This window comes from Solea solea, chromosome 1 (genome assembly GCF_958295425.1).
Source record: "Solea solea chromosome 1, fSolSol10.1, whole genome shotgun sequence".
Taxonomy (NCBI): domain Eukaryota; kingdom Metazoa; phylum Chordata; class Actinopteri; order Pleuronectiformes; family Soleidae; genus Solea; species Solea solea.
The window spans coordinates 1,248,585-1,260,684 of record NC_081134.1 but is presented as its reverse complement, the minus strand read 5'-3'; the positions used below and the strand labels follow the sequence as shown (position 1 = coordinate 1,260,684).

Below are 12,100 nucleotides of genomic sequence, written 5' to 3'. Positions count from 1 at the left end.
CCACTTTGTTAAGTCTCTTCCTGTACCTCTCTGAGCTTCCACAGCATAAAAGACACTAGATGCCACCACAGAGTCATAGAAGGTCCTCAGTAGTGCCCTGCACACGCCAAAGGACCTCAGTCTCCTCCGCAAATGGAGATGACTTTGGCCCCTCTTGTACAGAGCATCAGTGTTATGAGTAAAGTGAAGTTCCCTGACCGGGAATCGAACCCAGGCCGCGGCAGTGAGAGCGCCGAATCCTAACCACAAGACCACCAGGGAGCTGGTGGTCTAGTGGTTAGGATTAACTCTACGACCATAGCTGCCATTTTCCTTAGATTCTGTCAACCTGGATGTGACATCAAGGCAAAATGGTGACTGTGTGTGAGTTCCCTACAACTAGGCTGAAACTTTTTTCTAATCAATATAAGTTCACAAAGTTGCTTTTAGTTTGTTCATACACTCGGATTGAAAAGTTTTAATTTTATCACAGACACAAAATACACTAATTACTTATTGTAATGTAACTTAAACTTAAAATAACTTTACTTAAAAACGTATAAACAGCATTGGAACAACCTAATAATGACCATGATTAATGTGATTAAGCATATTCAAAACTAAAATTGTTTCCTATATACAGAGTTTAACAAGTTCAACTGGGTAACAATTCAGTAACAACTCATTTTATATATTGGAACTATTTTGTTTTGATATTTTTTTTCTTTTAGTGAAAACTTTAGTGAAGTACTAGAAGACAGTTACCTGGCCCAAAAACAACAGCCCAGTCTGACCCGATCTATTCACTGTAATTATGAGCCCAAGTCCAATTTAAACCCGTAATTGTTTAAGAAGAGACAGGACAAGTGTATATGTGTGAGAAATACTGTGAGAAGAGATGAGCCAGTGGATTTTACAAGCGTCAGTGAACGCATCACCGCCGAGCAGAAAAGTGGCTGCCAGTCACAGAGGAGACAAGAGAGTTCAGGTGATGTTCTGACAACACAGCCGTGACGTTTGAGGGTCATCAGTCCACACCTTAATCACACAGTCTTCCTGACGTTAAACATTTTAATTTAGAATTTCCAGGAGCCTTTGGCGCCATTGTTTTCACTTGTTATTATCTGATTAAGACACATTTAGGCCAAATATAAAAACATTTTTTTTTACTTTCTTAAAAATCTATCTTTGCAGTGTATATAAAGAACTGCTACCACAGTGTCACCCTGCCATGGAGATCTTTATGGAGCTCGTTCCCATCACTGCGTACATGAACACAACATATGAACCAACAACAGTGTTTTTGATGTCGTCTTATGTTTTATTTTATGTTGGAAATGAAATAAAAACTGACAGATTCTTCAAAATGATTGAAATATCAAAGATATTTAACCAGCAGCCTCATCCCACACCAGTGTGATGTGTCTTTGTTTTCCTCATATTCCACAAACATCCTCTGAAGTGTCTCAACTCACTGCTTTTAGCTACCTGAGGTAAGAAGCTAAAAATACACTCGTTGTCACACCTCATCATAGGCGTCACCCTGAGCCACTGCACCGACAGCTGTTGCCACTGTCTCCGTGGCGACAAATCACCACGGAGACAGATGCAGGGAGAGACAGATGCAGTGAGAGAACACAAAGACTCAGCTATTAAAGAACAGACAATACAATGGAGGTGTTCTTAAAGCGAGGAGGACAGATAACAGCATCTGCTTAAATGTAGCACAACAACATTACTTCACTGTCACTGCCATCATTAGAGCTGTGGACAATGCAGCTGCTGCCCTCACGGGGGCACTGTAGGACATGATCATCATGTGTGATGCTGTGGCCATTTTCTAATGATCAGAAACTTCCCAGTTCAATCTCCTAAGACTGAGTGTCCTTAAGCAAGAACCCTAACCAGGAGCTGATCAGTGAGTGAATGTGTTCAGTAAATGTGTTGAAAGAACCACATGGACGAGAAATCTGGCAGCTCCATCGATGAGTGGGCGCTCAGAACAGCAACAGTGACCTCAGCCTATGTTACTGTATATTATATTAATACTAATATTTAAGGTTGCAATGTTTTGTTTTGAAAGAGTGAAAATGGCGTTTAAATATACAGCAGGTAGGATTTTGTGTGTGTGAGTGTGTGTGTGTGTGTTTTTTTTTGAGCAATATTTCATTTATTACTTTTCAGTATAATATATATGTATAATAATCCATCCATCCACATTAGGGTTGCTAGTGCCAACCTGCATAGGGCGAAAGGCCAGGTCATAAATAATAATATATAATATAAAGTAAAATTTTTTGTTTCTCGCTATCCCACAACAGATAAGACCTCATCTAACATTGTTTATCACTAAAAACAAAGTGGATACTAAATAAGAACAATTCTCTCGCTGTAAACAAGATCACAGGACAAAACAGAACAAGATAAAACACAGGGATGTCCTATAATATAATATACAAATGTATAATATAGTGATCTCAGAGAGGACAACACTGCTCCTCCTCCAGTCTCCAGCCTCACAACTACATCTGTAGTCACAGGAGGCTTGGACCAATCACAGGGCAGCTCAGTTTACAGGTCCCATTAGCAGGTTAATTGTTGCTCAAGCACTGGCAACAACGACCTTAACATACAAGCTTTCTGCACAGATGTGTAGATGGAGGATCTCCAACACAAACTTCAAAATAAAAGCACGTTATTTATTCACACATTCAGAATGTTTCTTGCATTGTCTCTGCACTTGGTCGTCGGCTGAGCTTATCGTATGTGCACAATAATGCACACAGTCATTCTGATTCTATGGACTTTATCAGGATTGTGATTGAAGTTTGTTTTTTTGAGCTACAGAATTATTTTGATGAGTTTGAGAATAACTGATACTGATTTAATGATCTCCTTCTTATTAAATATAGTCTTAGACCCTCTCATGTTCTTCTATCATAGACTGAGAATCATATCCATCAGTGTCACCTTTTGAATAAAAACAGCTTCAATGACACCAAGTCACTCCCAGCACAAAGCAACAGCTAAATCACTGTTTCCTGTTCTTCTTTGTCTTCACTAGTTACTCTGTCCCTGAGCCAGAATGTGTGTTACAACTCATTGAAGTGAGTTTGTGTGTTCTTGAATGTGTATCTTTGTAAGGACCCAACAACATATGAACCTATAAGAGAATGAGAACATCAGGCTGCTCATGCATGTTCTGTCACATTTCGGGGTTAGAATTGGGTTTAGGTTAAGGATTAGGGTTAGGCATTGAGCTTTCGTGGTTAAGGTAAGGTAGGGAATGCATTGTGTCTCTGAGCGTGTGCACTTGTGTGGACCTGCATGAGACTGAGACTCAGACAAAGCATGTAAGTGGGTGAGTTTGGACTGTAGCATTTAATCATCCTGAGTCTGTGGATGTGGGTTAGCCACATTAGTGGATCAGACTTGGCTGCGTAGAGAACATTCAATACCCACTGGCACGTGTGTGTGTTTTGATGGCTGAGGAATTGAAGCGTAATGGTTCCATTTTCATTGGATGTGTATGTGAGCGGCGGCGCGTCACGTGTACCCAGCACATGAGTGGACGATAGAACAGTGGCTATACTTTGAAGTGACAATAGCTGGGACAATATACGATACGTCATTCCATTGCAGACTATTCTACTCAATAAAAAACATAATTGCATTCATCTAAATTGAATGGGTTGTACATAGCATGGAGAAAAGCATGTTTTTTTTTAACTGCTACATTTAGTCACCACTTTTCATAATAAAAATAAATACAGTCAGGTCATGAATAGAGCAAAAATAGTAATAATAAAATAATAATCTCAGAACAATTGTGAACCTTCATATTAATATGATTGAAATGAAATTGGAAAATCCCCAAAAAACATTCTTTCTCAACATCTTTAAAAACTGTGATAAATCAACAATAAATAAACAGCGCTCACAATAAAATGATTGCGATGAATTTTCATTATCAGGATAATCGTGAAGGGGAAAATTGTTCACTTTTCACAAGTGACTTGAAAATGTCTCTGCAATAGAAACAAATTAAAAAAAAAACCCTGTTTTTGACTAAAGTGATTTTCAGTTAATTTAGGGGTTTACGGCCAATTCAGCAAACACAATGAGAGACGTCACTGTTTGACTCTGAAGATAACTGTTAGGTCATGTAAAGTGCAGTGAGATCATCTATGTTATGAATCAGCTATACAAATATAATTGAATTGAATGAGACACAGAAATGATAAATAAGTAATATACTTATGTACTTATATTAAATATGCTCCGCCAGCTTAATGGATGGGAAGAAGGATTTTTTTAAGCACCATGGGTTGAAAGTTTATCCTCAACTGGACCTCAAACATGACTATAATCATGTAATGATTATAATCCAATTATAAAAATCAATGACTTCTCGTTTTACTCTTCTATGAGTGTAGGAATGAAATGGAATATCAAATTTTGGAATTGGGGAAATGATGTGGCATGAATGCAGTTTACTGAACTGAGAGTGAGCTCTGCACACAGGAAAGGAACAACATCACTGGCTCTGTCAGGGTGCCCTTGGGCCTTCTTAGGATATAAAGGTCCATCATGGCTGGAGAAAAACCAAGGAGGATATTCATATCTTATATCAGAGGCCATCTTAGATTCAGGGTTGCTACTGCTAGCATCCACTGCTGTTGTTATGTCTATTAAAGGTCAGTGGTTTATTGGAGATGTGTTGCAGTGTAAACCACTTTATTATTTGTTTTAACAATAGTTAAAATCCTTGAGATAGTTACGATTCATGTTTTTAGTTTGTTTTAAATTTGGTTGTATGTATTATGGACGGACAGTAGGGAAGTACAGAATAAACACTTCACATTTAAACACATTTAAATAAAAACGGACACTCCCTCTCAATGAAAGCATGGTTTCCCCTAAATGTCAACAGGGACAAATGTGACGGTTGAATGAAATGTGTTGTGTTTTTACCTCACGGGACACAGGAGCAGATGTTCTACTGCTGCATCATCTACAGTAGCTATAACTTGCAGGAAGGGCTGCCTGTCTGTGTGTGTTTTACTAGCATATCTCTTGAACTGATGGTCCGATTGACTTCAAACTTGACAGGTGTCTTGCTGCAGGCACGAGTAAGTGCAGTGCCACGTTTGACGTTGTTTGGATAAGTAATGCAAAAGATATCGATAAAAGAAGCACACACTGGCTTTCGCTGCTCTCGCCACTCTACTGCGGCCACTCCCCCTCTCACTCACACAGCACTGTGAGTGAGACAAGGCTCCGTGAAGCTGAGGCAGACAACGAACACAGTGCCCCCAACCACAGACAGTTCACCCCACTCCCCTCCGGGAGGCGTTACAGGTCTCTCCACACCTGAACCAGCAGATGCAACCATGTAGTTCAATTTTCCATATTTATTGTATGCACCTTTTCTTCAACTACACTGGTGATTAGCATTTGTGTGGATCATAAGCTTCAGGTTTTGTCATATTACAGTTGTTGGTTTAGCTGCCACACAGCATGTAATCCCCCAGAAACCTGCACAAATTGTATTAAAAAAAACAAACTCCAACTGCTGACTTTGTGGCTTTCACATTCATGTTGAGCCGTCTGGGCCACCGTACTTCTCAATCACTTACACACATTTCCCAGTGAACTGCAGCTCTTCTTAGAATAAAGCTCTCACCAATATTTACCGCAAGCTCTGAGTGTTTCACAACACAAAAAGACTGAAAATGATCTTTATCCATTATTTTATTATTTATTTTATTTCGATGAGTATGTCACAAACACAACACCTCCTGTATTTCAAAGTAAAAGCACTATAGCATGTTAGTTCCCTTCAGGACCAATAAATGTATGGCTTCATACCAGACGTATGTAAAACTCAGACTGGACCCACTGAACAAGGTGTCCAAGACTATCAAACACCAAATTCAAAAATAAATAACAAACTTACTGATGGAGGCAGCAGTATGTCAAAGAATCCTGTAAGCTGGGATGTAAAATCACTGCTTTTCTCGATGGACTTTTGTGTAAGGAGTGTAAGGTTTATAAAAGCAATTTTTTCCCCTCAGAAATAATAAAAATGGAATGGTTATATAAAGTGGCATACAACATATCATAGATTTAAACTGGCACAGATTTGATTCAGATCTAAGTCTGTTTTTCCTCTGTGTCTCTGCTGGCAGACGTGTTTTCAGTGTGTCTTAAGTGTCTGTGTCTCATTGCAGGAGACATGCACAGTTCAGTCATCAGTGATTGTGTACCACATACAATCACACTTGAAAAAGCCTGAACTATCTCATTAATTCAAACCAGTGGCAGCTGCTGCTCTTTGAAACCGGGAAACGCTCATTTGAGGCTCAGTTATTTATACATAAATCCTGCTAATAACAACTACAACAAGGAAACGCGATCATTATGTAAAACTGAGCTGCTATAACCGTGATTTTGTTTACAGTGTATGTACAAACGAAGATGAGCGATATAGCCGAGCAAATAACACACAATGACCAGCTATTTGTCTACAGACAGTTGAAGCTAAGCATCAAGTGACTTTAATGTGGAGGCTGCTACGGGAATATGGAAATCACGTAAAACGATCTGTCATCTATGACAAACTGATTCTGAATGAAGTAGTGACACGTTCAAATCGCGTTCTAGCACAACACAGTACATAAATAATGACATTTTAGAGGAAGCTGAGCTTCCTTTGCAGTCATAGAGCAATCACCACTGATTCAGAAACCTCTGGGAGTTCCATTTATTTCCCACCAAGCTTCTGTAACTTTAGTCTAAACTGTAGACTCAGACCACAGAAGGTTTTCTCAAGAAAAAAACAACACATTACACCTTTTTTCCTCTGTCAGCATTTCTGTTTTTTTTAAGCTGTCTCTGTAGAAACCAGCTCGCCTCAGCTGATGAGCGAAACAAACGCACCACCTGTGTTCAGCCTGTGGTGAACTCAAGCCAACTCACCCAACACACTACAGATGTTTTCAGACCGAGAATGTCCAGGAATTGGGTCAGGACATTTTTCAGAGATTGTTTTTACTGTTCATGTCGAATGCTGAGGGAGATCGTCTGGGTCAGACACGTTAACCCGAGAACACAGAGCATTTCTGCTGCTTTTTTACATTACTATGTTAAAATGTACAGTATATACAGAGGTTATTAGAATTATATTTATTATATATATATTATATAGAATTAGAATGTGCAATATACAGTTCCTTTAATCCTTTTTTTAGCACAACCTAAACAATCTGATGAAAAATCACCAACGATATAAACACACCACACAAAAAGTACTAAGGTGTTTAAAAATGGATTGAATTTGCGAAATTTGGAAATACATCACAGTTCAAAGTTCACTTTTTTTTAACAAAAAGAAAAGAGAAACAGTCTATTCTGTGACTTCTGCACAATTATTGCTACTTTATATCGCTACTAAAAATGTGATATAAAATGAATCATAACTTTGACTAAACAACACATAAGAAGATGAAAAAAGCCTGAATATGTCACCTATAAAAACACACCCCCAGGATGTCCATATAAGGGGTTGTGTATTATTCCCACGGCAATTTACCATGGGTGCACCTGCAGCACAGATCTGTGCCACGTGAGCAGTGTTAACGAGAACAGGAGAACATCCAGAACATTCTGGTGAGAGAGGTGAGAGACTGGAGTCTGGGTTCATGCAGGCGTCAGGACACAAGGACATCATCCAGAAATTTGACTGAGAAGGAAGAAGTTTAAGGTTCCACAATGAGTCTGGGCTGACTTGGTTATTCTCACATACTAACGTCTGTTACATTCAAACCATTGTAGAATTAGAATTCACACAATGCTGATTATCAGTTCCACACGACCATCTGTCTCACTACAGAGCTGTGTGTGTGTGTGTGTGTGTGTGTGTGTGTGAGAGAGAGATCATGACACTGCAGTATTTTAGTAATCGTAAACATCATAACATACCATGATTCGATAGTTTTCCCCAATCTTACTGTGAACAGCTTTACAAATGTGTAAAATCAGGAAGATTGTGATTGTGGACACATAATTGTTAGTTTGTTGAGGTCGACCACAGTGAGCTGCAGCGACACAGAGACATTGGATCGATGTGCAGCTCAGACACCAGTTTCTTTGTGCTTATCGATCTGAACCAAAACAAAAATGACACACACACACACACACACACACACACACACTGACACTGATACCACTGTCTGTCAGCACTAAAAGCCCTGAATGTACAAGCAAAACTGGGACACGGACACACACACACACACACACACACACACACGTACACTTTTAGTGTAATCTTTGGTGCCTTTGTCGCAGTAATACAGAATAAGAGGCAGCTGTTTGGTGCCTGGCTGAATGTTTATAGAGCTGTTTCTAGAAATTAAAGCTAGACTTTATTTAAATTGTGTAGAAGACCTCAACCAGGTCCTGATGTGCCCACCAAGTACTGGTGAGTGTTCATGCATAACAAGGCCCTGCTCGAAGAGGAAGTGAAATTAAAAGATATACATAATGATGAAAAAGAATGATCCAAACAGATAGAATAGGGCCTTTGCACCGATGGTGCCTGAGCCCTAATAAATATGAGCCTTTCTTTCTGGCGTCTGATGCCTTTTAGATCAAACAGGGTTCAAACATGTAATATCATTATGTCATGAATGTTTTTATCATTCCATATAATATTTAGTGTACATCACAAATGTATTCAATAGAATAAATATGATGATTATCAATGCAACAGCCTTTAAAACCAGGACATCACAGATACTTATCACAATATGACAATATCCAAAATCCAAAAACCACCTTATAGATATAATATCAATATTTACAGTCTGAACTGTTGTTATTATTATTATTACACGAGTCAAAATAGAAAGTTTGAAAAATAATATGTGCAGGTACAGGTAAGCTGTAACAATATGGTTCATTTATTCTCATTCTCTCATATTCTCCTGCTTTCTTCTCCTGATGGGACAGAGACAGAAACATGAACACTGTGCATCAGTCCTCAGAGTCTGAGCTACAGCAGGTAACGTTTATTAACTCTATTAACTCAACGCTTCATACACATCTGTCAATCACTAAGAATTCTGGATTTATATCACATCATCCTCACTTGTTCCTCTGATTCCTCATTGTAGCATATTTACCACATACTGATGGGATTGCTCACTCCAGCTCAAGACCTGATGGCTCCTTCACCCCTGAAAATACCCCATCACCCTCCTTACTCGGCCTCTGTAAGAGAACACATTATCCCTCTGTGACTCACTCCTCCCTTCTGGGCCTCGCTTTCACTCACTCTGGGGCCTGTGTTCCATCCCCGTTACCTTTTGTAGTTCCACTTACTCAGAGATAAATGGGCTGTGCTCAGATGACTCAACTGACATTTCAACAACAAAACAAATAACATGCACACATTATATACACTATGAAAAGAGCTGTTTACTTCCTGTGTGGGCTGAACTTTGACCAAGAATGCCACCACAACACCCAGAGGAGACGAAGAAACTCTGGCAAAGGATCCGTGTGATTAATGATGAAAATCTCAGCTGACCAAGTGTCCGACAGTCAGAGTTAGTGTGTTAGTCTTTGGCCAAATAACTAAAGTAACGTAAAGAGAAGCAAACGAATACTTGTCCTTGATCCACTGCTGCCTCCATCTGTGAGTTCAAATGTATTATTCTGTGACTTCACTTGAAATCCTTCATTTTGATTTACCAATCTGACACTAATTTACAAAACCAGCCTGTAGTAGACCTTTTCCTTTAGTCCTGAGAACTGAAGTGTACAGTCAATAATGTCTGTATCCAGCATCTAAGCAGACCTCCATCTTTTAAATGAGCCTTTTTTAAGTGGTGTCAATCTGTATCTCTGCTCGAGAGCATCTGTGTCTGGTTCATGTGTCAGTGCCTCATACAACCACACTTCATATTCCTAAACTAAACTATAACATGTTTTTTTTTACTGTGAAGCATCAATAGAGTTCACAAAGTGTGGTCGGCCATCAAGAAAAACTTTAAATAAAAAAATAATAATCCCATGTATTCAAACTTAACACAGGGTCTCTCAGATATGGTAAAATGGTAAGAGCAAATATTTGTTTGTTTGTCAATGTTATCTGTTTACGTCAATGTTGTGCTACATTATTGCTAAATTACAAAAAGTTGTCCTTCAGCTTTTCACTTTAAACCTCTGAAGTTTGAACACTCTGTTCTAAAATGTACTAAGTAGAATAACGGTCTATTTATAAGCAGTTTAACTGTATTTATTACTGGTATGGAGCTTTATTCAAACACAAACCTGTGTCTCTTTCTCTCTAGAAAACATAGAGCTGTAGTTGTATGAGCTGACAGAATTGAATCATCCTATACTGTATATAATATTTATGGATGAGTGATGATGATGATGTGAGGTTATATCCCCAGTTTTGCAGCATTATGTCTGAAGCTTGTTTTTGTAGAAGTTGAAATACTGACTCCTATCTAAACTTAGACACTTTAAAAACACGCACATAAATCTACATGTTACACAACACAGACGGTTGTTTATCTTAAAACCAAAGCTGTGTGTACCATGATGTGCCAACACTCTGACGTAATATCACCCAGCTCCCCCAGCTGTTCTGTGGGTGGAGCTCTAATTAACTCTCAACGTCTGCTTATCAACAACGAACACACTGATGCTCACAAATGTTCATCTCTGGTTTAAATGTATAAACTACAACATGTGTAGTCCAGTAATGTCATTCACACAGTAATGCCAGTGATGATGTAGATGATGTCAGTGTTCACGAGTTGCTCGTCTGCCTGCTCCTGAGAGCATTCCAGTTTAATGATAAGGCTGACAAATGATGATTCCCAGGTTTCTGCAGAGCATATAACACACACATAAACACAGAAGGGATGTGAGAGTCTCTCTAAGAAAATGAGATAATACGGATTCACCAATCTCTTATGTTTATGTTACTCTAAAGAATCTTCTTTTACTTCCTGAAACCTGAAAGGGAAACATCAGGTTTGTGATGTGCAGTTGTATGACAACAGGTTATAGTCAAATAAACACAACACCTCATGATTCTGCAATATCTTATATCTATAACAGCCTTCTCCTGGTGAAGATTGTCAACATTCACTACACATAGATTTATCGTAAATAGACCTCTGGTTTGTTTTTACCGTAAGCCGAACACAACTCACAGGACAAAAAGGGAAAAGTATACAGTGGGAGTATTTAGAGGATACTCCCACTGTCCTGAAGATACACAAGTATATTTGTAGGATTTTTCAAAGGCAAAAAATATGTAAATATAGCAGGAGATCTACAGCAGTTACGCTGAACCCAAGAGAATATTGACCAAACCTGACTTTGAACTCACCAGAAAACCCTTATTTTTGTCAAAGCCTGAACAGAACTCTAAATGCATTGTGTATTTTTTGATGGCGAGAGTTGAGGCTTTACGTCACAGGTGGTTATAGTCTTTATTTATTGCACTGTAACCACTGATGACTATTCACATATTTCAACGATCATAGTGTGTTTTGAGTTAAATAACATCCACCATGGATAGCTTCAATAGCCTGTGTGTTGCGTTCACTGTCCCATCGTAAATAGTATCGCTTGTTCAGAGACACTTGGTTAAATACTTTGTACACCATTAATAAAGCAATTAAAAAAGTCATTTGAATTCACCCTATTGTACTCTAAGTTTATTTTACAGAACTTGAAGTAACTGGGCCAATTGACATGGCCCGACCCGACCCGACCCGACACGACCCACGTAAAACAACCATTTCTGGTTCCTGATGGGCTCTGGTATCCATGCTCTTCTTCAGATACATCCAGTGTGGACCAGACATTAAGTTGTGACCTCTTCAGAATTAATCTGAATTAGTTAAAGCAATCAGATGTGTAATCTGTGCTGATGGGTCTATGTTTTACAGAAACAGTGTTGTTTTTCTGTGGGTCTGAAAATGAACAGTAAGTAAAGAAAATCAATTGAATCCCCATAACAATATAAACAAACTCTAAGATGCAACAGAATATGACTGAGATACGATGCTCATTTGAACCGTGAACTATATTC

At 38.8% G+C, this 12,100-nt stretch overlaps 1 protein-coding gene and 1 non-coding gene across 5 annotated transcripts in view; both read right to left on the bottom strand.

Moving 5' to 3' along the window:
- Positions 1-12,100, bottom strand: part of arhgef4 (Rho guanine nucleotide exchange factor (GEF) 4) — an 83,811-nt gene that overhangs the window by 25,179 nt on the left and 46,532 nt on the right. The gene's annotated exons all lie outside the window — the stretch shown is intronic.
- On the bottom strand, positions 190-261 carry trnae-cuc (transfer RNA glutamic acid (anticodon CUC)). The gene has a single exon. It is a non-coding gene; the product is annotated as a tRNA-Glu (tRNA).